Source organism: Ranitomeya imitator, chromosome 4 (genome assembly GCF_032444005.1).
Source record: "Ranitomeya imitator isolate aRanImi1 chromosome 4, aRanImi1.pri, whole genome shotgun sequence".
Taxonomy (NCBI): Eukaryota; Metazoa; Chordata; class Amphibia; order Anura; family Dendrobatidae; genus Ranitomeya; species Ranitomeya imitator.
The window spans coordinates 75,622,066-75,641,200 of record NC_091285.1 but is presented as its reverse complement, the minus strand read 5'-3'; positions in this window follow the sequence as shown (position 1 = coordinate 75,641,200).

Sequence of the window (19,135 nt, the reverse complement as noted above, 5' to 3'; positions counted from 1 at the left end):
CTAGGGCTAGGGTTAGGGTTAGGGTTAGGGCTAGGGTTAGGGCTAGGGTTAGGGCTAGGGTTAGGGTTAGGGCTAGGGTTAGGGCTAGGGTTAGGGTTAGGGATAGGGTTAGGGTTAGGGTTAGGGCTAGGGTTAGGGCTACGGTTAGGGCTAGGGTTAGGGCTAGGGTTAGGGCTAGGGTTAGGGTTAGGGCTAGGGTTAGGGTTGGGGCTAAATTTAGGGTTAGGCTTCTTTCACACTTACGTCAGTACGGGGCCGTCGCATTGCGTCGGCCCAACATACCGACGCACGTTGTGAAAATTGTGCACAACGTGGGCAGCGGCTGTAGTTTTTCAACGCATCCGCTGCCCAATCTATGTCCTGGGGAGGAGGGGGCGGAATTACGGCCACGCATGTGCAGTCAGAAATGGCGGATGCGACGTACAAAAAAACGTTTCATTGAACTTTTTTTGTGCCGACGGTCCGCCAAAACACAACTGATCCAGTGCACGACGGACGCGACGTGTGGCCATCCATCACGATCCGTCGGCAATACAAGTCTATGGGCAAAAAACGCATCCTGCGGGCACATTTGCAGGATCCGTTTCTTGTCCAAAACGACGGATTGCGACGGAATGCCAAACGACGCAAGTGTGAAAGTAGCCTTAGGGCTAGGGTTAGGGTTGGGGCTAAAGTTAGGGCTAGGGTTGGGGCTAAAGTTAGGGTTAGAGTTGGGATTAGGGTTAGGGTTTGGATTAGGGTTGGTATTAGGGTTAGGGTTGGCATTAGGGTTACGCTTGGGATTAGGGTTAGGTTTGGGATTAGGGTTAAGGTTAGGGTTGTGATTAGGGGTGTATTGGGATTAGGGTTAGGTTTGAGGTTAGGGTTGAAATTAGGATTAGGGGTGTGTTGGATTTAGGGTTTTGATTAGGGTTATGGTTAGGGTTGACATTAGGGTTGTTTTGGGGTAAGGGTTGTGATTATGGTTAGGGTTAGTGATTAGGATTATGGATCACGTTGGGATTAGGGTTAGGGGTGTGTTGGGGCTAGGGTTGGAGCTAGAATTGGGGGGTTTCCACTGTTTAGATACATCAGCGGGTCTCCAAACACGACAGCCAATTTTGCGCTCATAAAGTCAAATGGTGCTCCCTCCCTTCTGAGCTCTGCCGTGCGCCCAAACAGTGGGTTACCCCCACATATGGGGCAGCAGCATACTCGGGATAAATTGGACAACAACTTCTGGGGTCCAATTTCTCTTGTTACCCTTGTGAAAATAATAACTTGGGGGCTACAAAATCTTTTTTGTGGAAAAATATATATATATTTTTTTTATGACTTTCCATTATAAACTTCTGTGAAGCACTTGGGCATTCAAAGTTCTCACCACACATCTACATAAGTTCCTTGGGGGGTCTAGTTTCCAAAACGGGGTCACTTATGGGGGGTTACTACTGTTTAGGTACATCAGGGGCTCTGCAAATGCAACATAACGCCCACAGACCATTCTATCTAAGTCTGCATTCCAAAACGGCGCTCCTTCCCTTCCGAGCTCTGCCGTGCGCCCAAACAGTGGTTTACCCCCACATATGGGGCATCAGCATACTCAGGATAAATTGGACAACAACTTTAGTGGTCCAATTTCTCCTGTTACCCTTGTGAAAATAAAAACTTGGGGGCTACAATATCTTTTTTGTGAAAAAAAAATATTTTTTATTTTCACGATTCTGCATTCTAAACTTCTGTGAAGCACTTGGGCATTCAAAGTTCTCACCACACATCTAGATAAGTTCCTTGGGGGGTCTAGTTTCCAAAATGGAGTCACTTGTGGGGGGTTACTACAGTTTAGGTACATCAGGGGCTCTGCAATCGCAACATAATGCCCACAGACCATTCTATCAAAGTCTGCATTCCAAAAAGGCGCTCCTTCCCTTCCGAGCTCTGCCGTGCACCCAAACAGCGGTTTACCCCCACATATTGCACATCAGCGTACTCGGGATAAATTGGACAACAACTTTTGCAGTCCAATTTCTCCTGTTACCCTTGTGAAAATAAAAACTTGGGGGCTAAAAAATCTTTTTTGTGGAAAAAAAAAATATTTTTATTTTCACGACTCTGCATTATAAACTTCTGTGAAGCACTTGGGCATTCAAAGTTCTCACCACACATCTAGATAAGTTCCATGGGGGGTCTAGTTTCCAAAATTGGGTCACTTGTGGGGGATTTCTACTGTTTAGGCACATCAGGGGCTCTCCAAACGCGACATGGCGTCCGATCTCAATTCCAGCCAATTCTACATTGAAAAAGTAAAACGGCACTCTTTCTCTTCCAAGCTCTGCGGTGCGCCCAAACAGTGGTTTACTTCCACATATTGGGTATCGACGTAGTCAGGAGAAATTGCACAACAACTTTTGTGGTCTAATTTCTCCTGTTACCCTTGTGAAAATAAAAATTTGTGGGCAAAAATAACATTTTTGTAGAAAAAATGCGATTTTTTTTTTCACGGCTCTACGTTATAAACTTCTGTGAAGCACATGGGGGTTCAAAGTGCTCACCACACATCTAGATAAGTTCCTTAAGGGGTCTAGTTTCCAAAATGGTGTCACTTGTGGGGGGTTTCCACTGTTTAGGCACATCAGGGGCTCTCCAAACGCGACATGGCGTCCAATCTCAATTCCAGCCAATTCTACATTGAAAAAGTAAAACGGCACTCCTTCTATTCCAAGCTCTGCGGTGCGCCCTAACAGTGGTTTACCCCCACATATTGGGTATCAGCGTACTCAGGAGAAATTGCACAACAACATTTGTGGTCTAATTTCTCCTGTTACCCTTGTGAAAATAAAAATTTGTGGGCAAAAGGATCATTTTTGTAGAAAAAATGCGATTTTTTTTTCACGGCTCTACATTATAAACTTCTGTGAAGCACATAAGGGGTTCAAAGTGCTCACCACACATCTAGATAAGTTCCTTAAGGGGTCTAGTTTCCAAAATGGGGTCACTTGTGGGGGGTTTCCACTGTTTAGGCACATCAGGGGCTCTCCAAACGCGACATGTCGTCCAATCTCAATTCCAGCCAATTCTACATTGAAAAAGTAAAACGGCGCTCCTTCACTTCCAAGCTCTGCGGTGCGCCCAAACAGTGGTTTACCCTCACATATGGGGTATCAACGTATTCAGGAGAAATCGCACAACAACTTTTGTGGTCTAATTTCTCTTGTTACCCTTGTGAAAATAAGAATTTGTGGGCGAAAAGATCATTTTTGTGTAAACAAAAGCGATTCTTTATTTTCACGGCTCTACGTTATAAACTTCTGTGAAGCACTTGGGGGTTCAAAGTGCTCCCCACACATCTAGATAAGTTCCTTAAGGGGTCAAGTTTCCAAAATGGTGTCACTTGTGGGGAGTTTCCACTGTTTAGGCACATCAGGGGCTCTCTAAACGTGACATGGCGTCCGATCTCAATTCCAGCCAATTCTGCAAACGGCGCTCCTTCACTTCTAAGTTCTGCGGTGCGCCCAAAAAGTGGTTTACCCCCACATATGGGGTATTGGCGCATTCAGGAGAAATTGCATAACAAAATTTATGGTTACATTTCTGTTTTTACACTTGTGAAAATAAAAAAAATGGTTCTGAATTAAGATGTTTGCAAAAAAAAGTTAAATGTTCATTTTTTCCTTCCACATTGTTTCAGTTCCTGTGAAGCACGTAAAGGGTTAATAAACTTCTTGAATGTGGTTTTGAGCACCTTGAGGGGTGTAGTTTTTAGAATGGTGTCACACTTCATTATTTTCTATCATATAGACCCCTCAAAATGACTTCAAATGTGATGTGGTCCCTAAAAAAAAATGGTGTTGTAAAAATGAGAAATTGCTGGTCAACTTTTAACCCTTATAACTCCCTAACAAAAAAAAAAATTGTTTCCATGATTGTGCTGATGTAAAGTAGACATGTGGGAAATGTTATTTATTAACTATTTTTTGTGACATATCTCTCTGATTTAAGGGCATAAAAATACAAAGTTTGAAAATTGCAAAATTTTAAATTTTTTTGCCATATTTCCGTTTTTTTCATAAATAATCGCAAGTAATATCTAAGAAATGTTACCACTAACATGAAGTACAATATGTCACGAAAAAACAATCTCAGAATCAGCGGGATCCGTTGAAGCGTTCCAGAGTTATAACCTCATAAAGTGACAGTGGTCTGAATTGTAAAAATTGGCTCGGTCATTAAGTACCAAATTGGCTCTGTCACTAAGGGGTTAAATGTATAGGTGCACAAAAAAATTGGATTCACTATGAAACATCCATATTACATTTTATTTCTATGGATATTTATCAACATTTTAAACTGCTAATTAGAGTTGAGCGACCTTGACCTTTTTAGAGTCGAGCCGGGTTTCGCGAAACCCGACTATCTCAAAAGTCGGGTCGAGTGAAATCGGCCGATTATGACGTAAAGTCGGGATCGACCGAAACACGAAACCCAATGCAAGTCAATGGGGCAGCATAGTCGGCAGTGAGTGGGGGCCAGGAAAACACCTAGAGTGCCCATTTTAATGTCAAAACCATCCATTCTTCTTAATGAAGCTTGTCAAGCGTAATTTACCTTATAATAATTGGAAGGCATTTGAAATTGGGGGTCATTTGGCTAAAGTTGTGTGGGGTAGGGCTGGTTCAAGTAATTAGTGGGCCCAGGAAATCTGGACCACGTCACGGCAGTGGAGCAGGGAGAGGTAAGTATTTCAACTTTGCAAGTGCTGTGATCCTGAGCAAGCAGGGGGGGCCCACTTGTTGGCATTGGCACCGGCACAGGGCCCCTCAAAGTACAGCGGTGTGTTTGCACGGCGGGGGCGCCTCCCACTGGCAGCAACACTTTTGCGTACTATGAGAGGCCCTGTGCCAGTGACGTCGCCAACTAGTATTCCTCCCCCCACCTGATGAAGGAACCTGCACTTTCATCTGCACCTTCCTCTTTGTCCCCGTGTAAGGTGGTATGGTATGCGGGAAGAGCAACCTGACTTTCAGCAGGGTCACAATGTTGTTGTGTAGCATGCACGGGGAATGTTGCGTTATGGGTCAATGTACCAGCAGACTCATCTATCACTGGCTGGGCAATGGGCACGATGAAGTGGAAACACAGATATAGGCCCAAAGAATAAAGTGGGCTAAATGCAGTTCAAAATTGGTAACACAGGAATAACCAGGGGGCATTGCAGTGGAGGACAACTGGAATGAGAGGCTGACACAGAGAGTAGGGCCAAATCAGTAAGTAGTCGAAATGCAGTTCAAAATTGGCAACCGTAGTAAACAGGCGGCACAGCTTTGTTCAGTGGAGGAGAACAGCAAGGAGTGGCAGACACCGATAGTAGGCCCCAACCCAACTAGTAGGCCAAATGCAGTCTAACATTAACAACTACTTAATGAGAGCCTGAAAATGGAATTTCAGGACAGGAAACCAGGAGAACAGCAAGGAGTGGCACACACCGATAGTAGGCCCCAAACCAACTAGTACGCCAAATGCAGTTGTTCCATTTAACCACAATTTAATGAGAGCCTGAAGATAGAAGCTCAGGAAAGGCAACCTGGGGAACACCTTGGAGTGTAACACACCCTCTCTCTCCACCCCATACCCATTTTGTAGGCCTAATGCAGTGTACTTTTCTACAACTACTAAACGAGAGTCGGAAGACCGAAGCAATGGCAATGAAACCTGGGGAACACCTTGGAGTGTAACACACCATCTCTCTCCACCCCATACCCAATTTGTAGGCCTAATGCAGTGTAGTTTCCAAGAACTACTAAACGAGAGCCGGAAGATCGAAGCTCAGGAAAGGTAACCTGGGGAACACCTTGGAGTGTAACACACCCTCTCTCTACACCCCATACCCAATTTGAAGGCCTAATGCAGTGTAGTTTCCAAGAACTACTAAACGAGAGCCGGAAGATCGAAGCTCAGGAAAGGCAACCTGGGGAACACCTTGGAGTGTAACACACCCTCTCGCTACACCCCATACCCAATTTGAAGGCCTAATGCAGCGTAGTTTCCAACAACTACTAAACGAGAGCCGGAAGATCGAAGCTCAGGAAAGGCAACCTGGGGAACACCTTGGAGTGTAACACACCCTCTCGCTACACCCCATACCCAATTTGAAGGCCTAATGCAGCGTAGTTTCCAACAACTACTAAACGAGAGCCGGAAGATCGAAGCTCAGGAAAGGCAACCTGGGGAACACCTTGGAGTGTAACAAACCCTCTCTCTACACCCCATACCCAATTTGTAGGCCTAATGCAGCATAGTTTCCGACAACTACTAAACGAGAGCATGAAGATCGAAGCTCAGGAAAGGCAACCTGGGGAACACCTTGGAGTGTAACACACCCTCTCTCTACACCCCATACCCAATTTGAAGGCCTAATGCAGTGTAGTTTCCAAGAACTACTAAACGAGAGCCGGAAGATCGAAGCTCAGGAAAGGCAACCTGGGGAACACCTTGGAGTGGAACACACCATCTCTCTACACCCCATACCCAATTTGAAGGCCTAATGCAGCGTAGTTTCCAACAACTACTAAACGAGAGCCGGAAGATCGAAGCTCAGGAAAGGCAACCTGGAGAACACCTTGGAGTGTAACACAACGTCTCTCTACACCACGGAAGGGCTGATTCTTAGGAAGGAAGGCTGTTGGAAATAAGCATTGCGCGTCCGAGGGTGATTATATTCTTATTAGGTATATACTCACCCTCGGACGCGCCCTGCTTCTTTATTTGGAATGAATGTTTATTTGCAATGTGGTGTTGACTTTCTCTATTATTTTGGTAATTAATGATTTTATTATTTTCATTGTTTTGCATCTTCTCGGCAATAATATAAAGAAGACACGACAGGACAACACTCGGTGGATGCCATATGTGTGTTTTCAATTGAAAAAACCTTTCAGTTAACTACTTGCAGGAGAAAGTAATTGTAGCTGGTGGCCATTTTTAGTACTGTACCAGATTTTAGTTGTGTGTTTGTTTTTAATGTTAAAATGTCTGCATTTGATATCTCTCCAGTATTTTCTTTTTTATAAGCAAAATACTTTTTTTTTTATTTTATGATGTTGGTTCAAGGGGTACACGGGCAGCAGTAGACAGGTCAGTGGAGGCCTAGTGGAAGGAGGGACCGCAGACAGGCATCGAAGGCCTAAAATAATAACACATGGCTGTAGGCAATTTTAAATTGGTTCCAGGGGTACACAGGCAGCAGTGACCTGGTCAGTGTAGTAGTAGTTGAAAGAATGGACCGCAGACAGGCATCGAAGGCCTAAAATAAAAAATTGGGCTGGCTGTAGGCAATTTTAAATTGGTTCCAGGGGTACACGGGCAGCAGTGGTGTGGTCAGTGGAGGCCTAGTGGAAGGAGTGACCGCAGACAGGCATCGAAGGCCTAAAATAATAACACATGGCTGTAGGCAATTTTAAATTGGTTCCAGGGGTACACGGGCAGCAGTGACCTGGTCAGTGTAGTAGTAGTTGAAAGAATGGACCGCAGACAGGCATCGAAGGCCTAAAATAATAACACATGGCTGTAGGCAATTTTAAATTGGTTCCTGGGGTACACGGGCAGCAGTGACCTGGTCAGTGTAGTAGTAGTTGAAAGAATGGACCGCAGACAGGCATCGAAGGCCTAAAATAAAAAAATTGGGCTGGCTGTAGGCAATTTTAAATTGGTTCCAGGGGTACACGGGCAGCAGTGACCTGGTCAGTGTAGTAGTAGTTGAAAGAATGGACCGCAGACAGGCATCGAAGGCCTAAAATAATAACACATGGCTGTAGGCAATTTTAAATTGGTTCCAGGGGTACACGGACAGCAGTGGTGTGGTCAGTGGAGGCCTAGTGGAAGGAGTGACCGCAGACAGGCATCAAAGGCCTAAAATAATAACACATGGCTGTAGGCAATTTTAAATTGGTTCCAGGGGTACACGGGCAGCAGTGACCTGGTCAGTGTAGTAGTAGTTGAAAGAATGGACCGCAGACAGGCATCGAAGGCCTAAAATAAAAAAATTGGGCTGGCTGTAGGCAATTTTAAATTGGTTCCAGGGGTACACGGGCAGCAGTGACCTGGTCAGTGTAGTAGTAGTTGAAAGAATGGACCGCAGACAGGCATCGAAGGCCTAAAATAATAACACATGGCTGTAGGCAATTTTAAATTGGTTCCAGGGGTACACGGACAGCAGTGGTGTGGTCAGTGGAGGCCTAGTGGAAGGAGTGACCGCAGACAGGCATCGAAGGCCTAAAATAATAACACATGGCTGTAGGCAATTTTAAATTGGTTCCAGGGGTACACGGACAGCAGTGGTGTGGTCAGTGGAGGCCTAGTGGAAGGAGTGACCACAGACAGGCATCGAAGGCCTAACATAACAAAAATGTCAATACAATGGTATTGTCAGTGGCAGGCATTGAAGGATGTCAGCGCATAGACTAAACATTGGTGGAGCTGTGAGATAATTTTGCAAGTGGTAGAGCACTGTTTGAGCTGGGGTGGGGGGAAACTGTCTTGTGGCCGGCGGTACAGGCCCAGGGCCCCTCATATTACAACGGTGTGTCTGACGTTGGGTGCGCACCACCACCGCCAGAGACACTTTATTGTACTAGGAGGGACCCAGTGGCAGTGCCGTCGACCAAAAGCGGGCTCACCCACCTCTTCAGACAAACTGCACTCTCACGGGTGCTGTCGCCAAGTGTCGATACCACGGCCCCGTGTGGGGAGTTTGGCCATTTAGTGAGGTGTAAACATGTCGTATGCTGGACAATCAGGTGCTGAAAATTACGAGATTGGAAAAGGCATTCAGAATAGTCCACAGGCAAGACCTTTTCATAGGAAAGCTAGGTGTCAGCCGGGCAAGGTGGGGCAAAAGATTTCGAAATCCAGTTGTGGTTCATTTTAATGAAGGTTAGATCATCTACATTTTGGGTAGCCAGACGAGTCCTTTTTTCTGTTAGTATTGAACCTGCAGCACTGAATACTCTTTCTGATAGGACACTAGCTGCCGGGCAAGCAAGCTCCTGCAATGCATATTCTGCCAATTCTGGCCAGGTGTCTAATTTTGATGCCCAGTAATCAAATGGGAATGACGGTTGAGGGAGAACATCGATAAGGGATGAAAAATAGTTTGTAACCATACTGGACAAATGTTGTCTCCTGTCACTTTGAATTGATGCTGCAGTACCTGTCCTGTCTGCGGTCATAGCAAAATCACTCCACAACCTGGTCAGAAAACCCCTCTGGCCAACGCCACTTCTGATTTCTGCCCCTCTAACTCCTCTGGTCTGCTGGCCCCTGCAGCTCGTGTGAGAACGATCACGGGCGCTGTGTGCAGGGAATGCCAGAAGCAAACGGTCAACAAGAGTTGATTGTTTGGTTGCTAATATTAGTTCCAAGTTCTCATGTGGCATTATATTTTGCAATTTGCCTTTATAGCGAGGATCAAGGAGGCAGGCCAACCAGTAATCGTCATCATTCATCATTTTAGTTATGCGTGTGTCCCTTTTGAGGATACGTAAGGCATAATCCGCCATGTGGGCCAAAGTTCCAGTTCTCAAATCTGCGGTTGTGCTTGGTTGAGGGGCAGTTTCAGGCAAATCCACGTCACTTGTGTCCCTCAAAAAACCAGAACCCGGCCTTGCCGCGCCACCAATTTCCAGTGGCCCCGGAAAAGCTTCCTCATTAAAAATATAATCATCCCCATCATCCTCCTCGTCCTCCTCCTCCTCTTCGCCCGCTACCTCGTCCTGTACACTGCCCTGGCCAGACAATGGCTGACTGTCATCAAGGCTTTCCTCTTCCTCAGCTGCAGACGCCTGATCCTTTATGTGCGTCAAACTTTGCATCAGCAGACGCATTAGGGGGATGCTCATGCTTATTATGGCGTTGTCTGCACTAACCAGCCGTGTGCATTCCTCAAAACACTGAAGGACTTGACACATGTCTTGAATCTTCGACCACTGCACACCTGACAACTCCATGTCTGCCATCCTACTGCCTGCCCGTGTATGTGTATCCTCCCACAAAAACATAACAGCCCGCCTCTGTTCACACAGTCTCTGAAGCATGTGCAGTGTTGAGTTCCACCTTGTTGCAACGTCTATGATTAGGCGATGCTGGGGAAGGTTCAAAGAACGCTGATAGGTCTGCATACGGCTGGAGTGTACGGGCGAATGGCGGATATGTGAGCAAAGTCCACGCACTTTGAGGAGCAGGTCGGATAACCCCGGATAACTTTTCAGGAAGCACTGCACCACCAGGTTTAAGGTGTGAGCCAGGCAAGGAATGTGTTTCAGTTGGGAAAGGGAGATGGCAGCCATGAAATTCCTTCCGTTATCACTCACTACCTTGCCTGCCTCAAGATCTACAGTGCCCAGCCACGACTGCGTTTCTTTCTGCAAGAACTCGGACAGAACTTCCGCGGTGTGTCTGTTGTCGCCCAAACACTTCATAGCCAATACAGCCTGCTGACGTTTGCCAGTAGCTGCCCCATAATGGGAGACCTGGTGTGCAACAGTGGCAGCTGCGGATGGAGTGGTTGTGCGACTGCGGTCTGCGGACGAGCTCTCGCTTCTGCAGGAGGACGAAGAGGAGGAGGAGGGGGTGCGAACGGCTACAGCCAATTGTTTCCTAGACCGTGGGCTAGGCAGAACTGTCCCAAACTTGCTGTCCCCTGTGGACCCTGCATCCACCACATTTAACCAGTGTGCCGTGATGGACACGTAACGTCCCTGGCCATGCCTACTGGTCCATGCATCTGTTGTCAGGTGCACCTTTATGCTCACAGATTGCCTGAGTGCATGGACGATGCGCTCTTTAACATGCTGGTGGAGGGCTAGGATGGCTTTTCTGGAAAAAAAGTGTCGACTGGGTAGCTCGTAGCGTGGTACAGCGTAGTCCATCAGGGCTTTGAAAGCTTCGCTTTCAACTAACCGGTAGGGCATCATCTCTAACGAGATTAGTCTAGCTATGTGTGCGTTCAAACCCTGTGTACGCGGATGCGAGGCTAAGTACTTCCTTTTTCTAACCATAGTCTCATGTAGGGTGAGCTGGACTGGAGAGCTGGAGATCGTGGAACTAGCGGGGGTGCCGGTGGACATGGCAGACTGAGAGACGGTGGGAGATGGTATTGTTGCCACCGGTGCCCTAGATGCAGTGTTTCCTACTACGAAACTGGTGATTCCCTGACCCTGACGGCTTTGGCCTGGCAAAGAAACCTGCACAGATACTGCAGGTGGTGCGGAAAATGGTGGCCCTACACTGCCGGAAGGGATGTTGCGTTGCTGACTAGCTTCATTGGCCGAGGGTGCTACAACCTTAAGGGACGTTTGGTAGTTAGTCCAGGCTTGCAAATGCATGGTGGTTAAATGTCTATGCATGCAACTTGTATTGAGACTTTTCAGATTCTGTCCTCTGCTTAAGGTAGTTGAACATTTTTGACAGATGACTTTGCGCTGATCAATTGGATGTTGTTTAAAAAAATGCCAGACTGCACTCTTTCTAGCATCGGATACCTTTTCAGGCATTGCAGACTGAGCTTTAACCGGATGGCCACGCTGTCCTCCAACAGGTTTTGGCTTTGCCACGCGTTTTGGGCAAGATACGGGCCCGGCAGATGGAACCTGTTGCGATGTTGATGCCTGCTGCGGCCCCTCCTCCTCCGCTTCAGAACTGCTGCCGCCTGCACCCTGTTCCCCCAATGGCTGCCAATCGGGGTCAAGAACTGGGTCATCTATTACCTCTTCTTGTAGCTCGTGTGCAACTTCGTCTGTGTCACCGTGTCGGTCGGTGGTATAGCGTTCGTGATGGGGCAACATAGTCTCATCAGGGTCTGATTCTTGATCAGCACCCTGCGATGGCAATGTTGTGGTCTGAGTCAAAGGACCAGGATAGTAGTCTGGCTGTGGCTGTGCATCAGTGCACGCCATGTCAGATTCAACTTGTAATGGGCATGGACTGTTAACTGCTTCACTTTCTAAGCCAGGGACGGTATGTGTAAAGAGCTCCATGGAGTAACCCGTTGTGTCGCCTGCTGCATTCTTCTCTGTTGTTGTTTTTGCTGAAGAGGACAAGGAAGCGACTTGTCCCTGACCGTGAACATCCACTAACGACGCGCTGCTTTGACATTTACCAGTTTCACGAGAGGAGGCAAAAGAGCTAGAGGCTGAGTCAGCAAGATAAGCCAAAACTTGCTCTTGCTGCTCCGGCTTTAAAAGCGGTTTTCCTACTCCCAGAAAAGGGAGCGTTCGAGGCCTTGTGTAGCCAGACGACGAACCTGGCTCCACAGCTCCAGACTTAGGTGCAATATTTTTTTTCCCACGACCAGCTGATGCTCCACCACTACCACTACCCTCATTACCAGCTGACAATGAACGCCCCCGGCCACGACCTCTTCCACCAGACTTCCTCATTGTTTTAAAAACGTTAACAAACGAACGGTATTTGTTGCTGTCACACAACTTACACGGTGAGCTATAACTTCAGTATGATTTAGCTACCCCTTTACAGGTGGGTGAGACCACAACGAAAATCAGCCACAATGTTACACACTCTATTGTTGTTGGCAACAAATTAGATGGCACACACGCAGGACTGTCACTGAAGCGCAAATGTAAATATTTATCTCCCACTGATTTGTGTTTGTTTTTTTTAAAAGGGAGACTTCAGAAAAAAAATAAAATAAAAAAAAATTATTTTTTACAGAAGAATTTATAAAACAAATAAAATGAAATGATTGTTTCAGGGAGAATTTAGGAAAAAAAAAAAAAAAAAGGCTTTGTAGGGCCCACTGAGTGAGAGAGGACGCACACAGGAGTCAGGAGTGGCACACAAGCCCAGAGGCCAATATTAATCTCCCACCGATTGATTTAGTTATTTTTTTTGGTAGATTTTGGAACCCAAATCAAGCAAAAAAATTAATAGGCTTTCTATGGCCCACAATTGGGGAGAGAGAGAGAGATGGCACACCCAGGAGTCAAGACTGGCACACAAGCAGAAGGGGCAATATGAATCTCCCACAGATTTTTTTTTTTTTTTTTTTTCAGGGAGACTTGAGAGAAAAAAAAAAAACAAAATAATGATTTTTTTCAGGAATAATTTAGAAACCAAAGAAAATAAAATGATTGTTGCAGGGAGAATTTAGAAAACAAATAAAACAAAAAATAGGCTTTCTAGGGCCCACTGAGTGACAGATGACGCACACAGGAGTCAGGAGTGGCACACAAGCCCAGAGGCCAATATTAATCTCCCATCGATTGATTTAGTTATTTTTTTTGGTAGATTTTGGAACCCAAATCAAGCAAAAAAATTAATAGGCTTTCTATGGCCCACAATTGGGGAGAGAGAGAGAGATGGCACACCCAGGAGTCAAGACTGGCACACAAGCAGAAGGGGCAATATGAATCTCCCACAGATTTTTTTTTTTTTTTTTTTTTCAGGGAGACTTGAGAGAAAAAAAAATACCAAAAAAATGTTTTTTTTCAGGAATAATTTAGAAACCAAAGAAAATAAAATGATTGTTTCAGGGAGAATTTAGAAAACAAATAAAACAAAAAATAGGCTTTCTAGGGCCCACTGAGTGACAGATGACGCACACAGGAGTCAGGACTGGCACACAAGCCCAGAGGCCAATATTAATCTCCCACTGATTGATTTAGTGATTTTTTTCAGGTAGATTTTGGAACCCAAATCAAGCAAAAAAATTAATAGGCTTTCTATGGCCCACAATTGGGGAGAGAGAGAGAGAGAGATGGCACACCCAGGAGTCAAGACTGGCACACAAGCAGAAGGGGCAATATGAATCTCCCACAGATTTTTTTTTTTTTTTTTTTTTTCAGGGAGACTTGAGAGAAAAAAAAATACAAAAAAAATGATTTTTTTCAGGAATAATTTAGAAACCAAAGAAAATAAAATGATTGTTTCAGGGAGAATTTAGAAAACAAATAAAACAAAAAATAGGCTTTCTAGGGCCCACTGAGTGACAGATGACGCACACAGGAGTCAGGAGTGGCACACAAGCCCAGAGGCCAATATTAATCTCCCACTGATTGATTTAGTGATTTTTTTCAGGTAGATTTTGGAACCCAAATCAAGCAAAAAAATTAATAGGCTTTCTATGGCCCACAATTGGGGAGAGAGAGAGAGATGGCACACCCAGGAGTCAAGACTGGCACACAAGCAGAAGGGGCAATATGAATCTCCCACAGATTTTTTTTTTTTTTCAGGGAGACTTGAGAGAAAAAATAATACAAAAAAAATGATTTTTTTCAGGAATAATTTAGATACCAAAGAAAATAAAATGATTGTTTCAGGGAGAATTTAGAAAACAAATAAAACAAAAAATAGGCTTTCTAGGGCCCACTGAGTGACAGATGACGCACACAGGAGTCAGGAGTGGCACACAAGCCCAGAGGCCAATATTAATCTCCCACTGATTGATTTAGTGATTTTTTTCAGGTAGATTTTGGAACCCAAATCAAGCAAAAAAATTAATAGGCTTTCTATGGCCCACAATTGGGGGGAGAGAGAGAGATGGCACACCCAGGAGTCAAGACTGGCACACAAGCAGAAGGGGCAATATGAATCTCCCACAGATTTTTTTTTTTTTTTTTTTTTCAGGGAGACTTGAGAGAAAAAAAAATACAAAAAAAATGATTTTTTTCAGGAATAATTTAGAAACCAAAGAAAATAAAATGATTGTTTCAGGGAGAATTTAGAAAACAAATAAAACAAAAAATAGGCTTTCTAGGGCCCACTGAGTGAGAGAGGACGCACACAGGAGTCAGGAGTGGCACACAAGCCCAGAGGCCAATATTAATCTCCCACTGATTGATTTAGTGATTTTTTTCAGGTAGATTTTGGAACCCAAATCAAGCAAAAAAATTAATAGGCTTTCTATGGCCCACAATTGGGGAGAGAGAGAGAGATGGCACACCCAGGAGTCAAGACTGGCACACAAGCAGAAGGGGCAATATGAATCTCCCACAGATTTTTTTTTTTTTTTTTTTTTTTCAGGGAGACTTGAGAGAAAAAAAATACCAAAAAAATGATTTTTTTCAGGAATAATTTAGAAACCAAAGAAAATAAAATGATTGTTTCAGGGAGAATTTAGAAAACAAATAAAACAAAAAATAGGCTTTCTAGGGCCCACTGAGTGACAGATGACGCACACAGGAGTCAGGAGTGGCACACAAGCCCAGAGGCCAATATTAATCTCCCACTGATTGATTTAGTGATTTTTTTCGGTAGATTTTGGAACACAAATCAAGCAAAAAAATTAATAGGCTTTCTATGGCCCACAATTGGGGAGAGAGAGAGAGATGGCACACCCAGGAGTCAAGACTGGCACACAAGCAGAAGGGGCAATATGAATCTCCCACAGATTTTTTTTTTTTTTTTTTTTTTTCAGGGAGACTTGAGAGAAAAAAAAATACCAAAAAAATGATTTTTTTCAGGAATAATTTACAAACCAAAGAAAATAAAATGATTGTTTCAGGGAGAATTTAGAAAACAAATAAAACAAAAAATAGGCTTTCTAGGGCCCACTGAGTGACAGATGACACACACAGGAGTCAGGAGTGGCACACAAGCCCAGAGGCCAATATTAATCTCCCACCGATTGATTTAGTTATATTTTTTGGTAGATTTTGGAACCCAAATCAAGCAAAAAAATTAATAGGCTTTCTATGGCCCACAATTGGGGAGAGAGAGAGAGATGGCACACCCAGGAGTAAAGACTGGCACACAAGCAGAAGGGGCAATATGAATCTCCCACAGATTTTTTTTTTTTTTTTTTTTTTTCAGGGAGACTGGAGAGAAAAAAAAATACCAAAAAAATGTTTTTTTTCAGGAATAATTTAGAAACCAAAGAAAATAAAATGATTGTTTCAGGGAGAATTTAGAAAACAAATAAAACAAAAAATAGGCTTTCTAGGGCCCACTGAGTGACAGATGACGCACACAGGAGTCAGGAGTGGCACACAAGCCCAGAGGCCAATATTAATCTCCCACTGATTGATTTAGTGATTTTTTTCAGGTAGATTTTGGAACCCAAATCAAGCAAAAAAATTAATAGGCTTTCTATGGCCCACAATTGGGGAGAGAGAGAGAGATGGCACACCCAGGAGTCAAGACTGGCACACAAGCAGAAGGGGCAATATGAATCTCCCACAGATTTTTTTTTTTTTTTCAGGGAGACTTGAGAGAAAAAAAAATACAAAAAAAATGATTTTTTTCAGGAATAATTTAGAAACCAAAGAAAATAAAATGATTGTTTCAGGGAGAATTTAGAAAACAAATAAAACAAAAAATAGGCTTTCTAGGGCCCACTGAGTGACAGATGACGCACACAGGAGTCAGGAGTGGCACACAAGCCCAGAGGCCAATATTAATCTCCCACTGATTGATTTAGTGATTTTTTTCAGGTAGATTTTGGAACCCAAATCAAGCAAAAAAATTAATAGGCTTTCTATGGCCCACAATTAGGGAGAGAGAGAGAGAGATGGCACACCCAGGAGTCAAGACTGGCACACAAGCAGAAGGGGCAATATGAATCTCCCACAGATTTTATTTTTTTTTTTTTTCAGGGAGACTTGAGAGAAAAAAAAATACAAAAAAAATGATTTTTTTCAGGAATAATTTAGAAACCAAAGAAAATAAAATGATTGTTTCAGGGAGAATTTAGAAAACAAATAAAACAAAAAATAGGCTTTCTAGGGCCCACTGAGTGACAGATGACGCACACAGGAGTCAGGAGTGGCACACAAGCCCAGAGGCCAATATTAATCTCCCACTGATTGATTTAGTGATTTTTTTCAGGTAGATTTTGGAACCCAAATCAAGCAAAAAAATTAATAGGCTTTCTATGGCCCACAATTGGGGAGAGAGAGAGAGATGGCACACCCAGGAGTCAAGACTGGCACACAAGCAGAAGGGGCAATATGAATCTCCCACAGATTTTTTTTTTTTTTTTTTTTCAGGGAGACTTGAGAGAAAAAAAAATACCAAAAAAATGTTTTTTTTTCAGGAATAATTTAGAAACCAAAGAAAATAAAATGATTGTTTCAGGGAGAATTTAGAAAACAAATAAAACAAAAAATAGGCTTTCTAGGGCCCACTGAGTGACAGATGACGCACACAGGAGTCAGGAGTGGCACACAAGCCCAGAGGCCAATATTAATCTCCCACTGATTGATTTAGTGATTTTTTTCGGTAGATTTTGGAACACAAATCAAGCAAAAAAATTAATAGGCTTTCTATGGCCCACAATTGGGGAGAGAGAGAGAGATGGCACACCCAGGAGTCAAGACTGGCACACAAGCAGAAGGGGCAATATGAATCTCCCACAGATTTTTTTTTTTTTTTTTTTTTTTCAGGGAGACTTGAGAGAAAAAAAAATACCAAAAAAATGTTTTTTTTCAGGAATAATTTAGAAACCAAAGAAAATAAAATGATTGTTTCAGGGAGAATTTAGAAAACAAATAAAACAAAAAATAGGCTTTCTAGGGCCCACTGAGTGACAGATGACGCACACAGGAGTCAGGAGTGGCACACAAGCCCAGAGGCCAATATTAATCTCCCACTGATTGATTTAGTGATTTTTTTCAGGTAGATTTTGGAACCCAAATCAAGCAAAAAAATTAATAGGCTTTCTATGGCCCACAATTGGGGAGAGAGAGAGAGATGGCACACCCAGGAGTCAAGACTGGCACACAAGCAGAAGGGGCAATATGAATCTCCCACAGATTTTTTTTTTTTTTTCAGGGAGACTTGAGAGAAAAAAAAATACAAAAAAAATGATTTTTTTCAGGAATAATTTAGAAACCAAAGAAAATAAAATGATTGTTTCAGGGAGAATTTAGAAAACAAATAAAACAAAAAATAGGCTTTCTAGGGCCCACTGAGTGACAGATGACGCACACAGGAGTCAGGAGTGGCACACAAGCCCAGAGGCCAATATTAATCTCCCACTGATTGATTTAGTGATTTTTTTCAGGTAGATTTTGGAACCCAAATCAAGCAAAAAAATTAATAGGCTTTCTATGGCCCACAATTAGGGAGAGAGAGAGAGAGATGGCACACCCAGGAGTCAAGACTGGCACACAAGCAGAAGGGGCAATATGAATCTCCCACAGATTTTTTTTTTTTTTTTTTTTCAGGGAGACTTGAGAGAAAAAAAAATACAAAAAAAATGATTTTTTTCAGGAATAATTTAGAAACCAAAGAAAATAAAATGATTGTTTCAGGGAGAATTTAGAAAACAAATAAAACAAAAAATAGGCTTTCTAGGGCCCACTGAGTGACAGATGACGCACACAGGAGTCAGGAGTGGCACACAAGCCCAGAGGCCAATATTAATCTCCCACTGATTGATTTAGTGATTTTTTTCAGGTAGATTTTGGAACCCAAATCAAGCAAAAAAATTAATAGGCTTTCTATGGCCCACAATTGGGGAGAGAGAGAGAGATGGCACACCCAGGAGTCAAGACTGGCACACAAGCAGAAGGGGCAATATGAATCTCCCACAGATTTTTATTTTTTTTTTTTTCAGGGAGACTTGAGAGAAAAAAAAATACCAAAAAAATGTTTTTTTTCAGGAATAATTTAGAAACCAAAGAAAATAAAATGATTGTTTCAGGGAGAATTTAGAAAACAAATAAAACAAAAAATAGGCTTTCTAGGGCCCACTGAGTGACAGATGACACACACAGGAGTCAGGAGTGGCACACAAGCCCAGAGGCCAATATTAATCTCCCACTGATTGATTTAGTGATTTTTTTCGGTAGATTTTGGAACACAAATCAAGCAAAAAAATTAATAGGCTTTCTATGGCCCACAATTGGGGAGAGAGAGAGAGATGGCACACCCAGGAGTCAAGACTGGCACACAAGCAGAAGGGGCAATATGAATCTCCCACAGATTTTTTTTTTTTTTTTTTTCAGGGAGACTTGAGAGAAAAAAAAATACAAAAAAAATGATTTTTTTCAGGAATAATTTAGAAACCAAAGAAAATAAAATGATTGTTTCAGGGAGAATTTAGAAAACAAATAAAACAAAAAATAGGCTTTCTAGGGCCCACTGAGTGACAGATGACGCACACAGGAGTCAGGAGTGGCACACAAGCCCAGAGGCCAATATT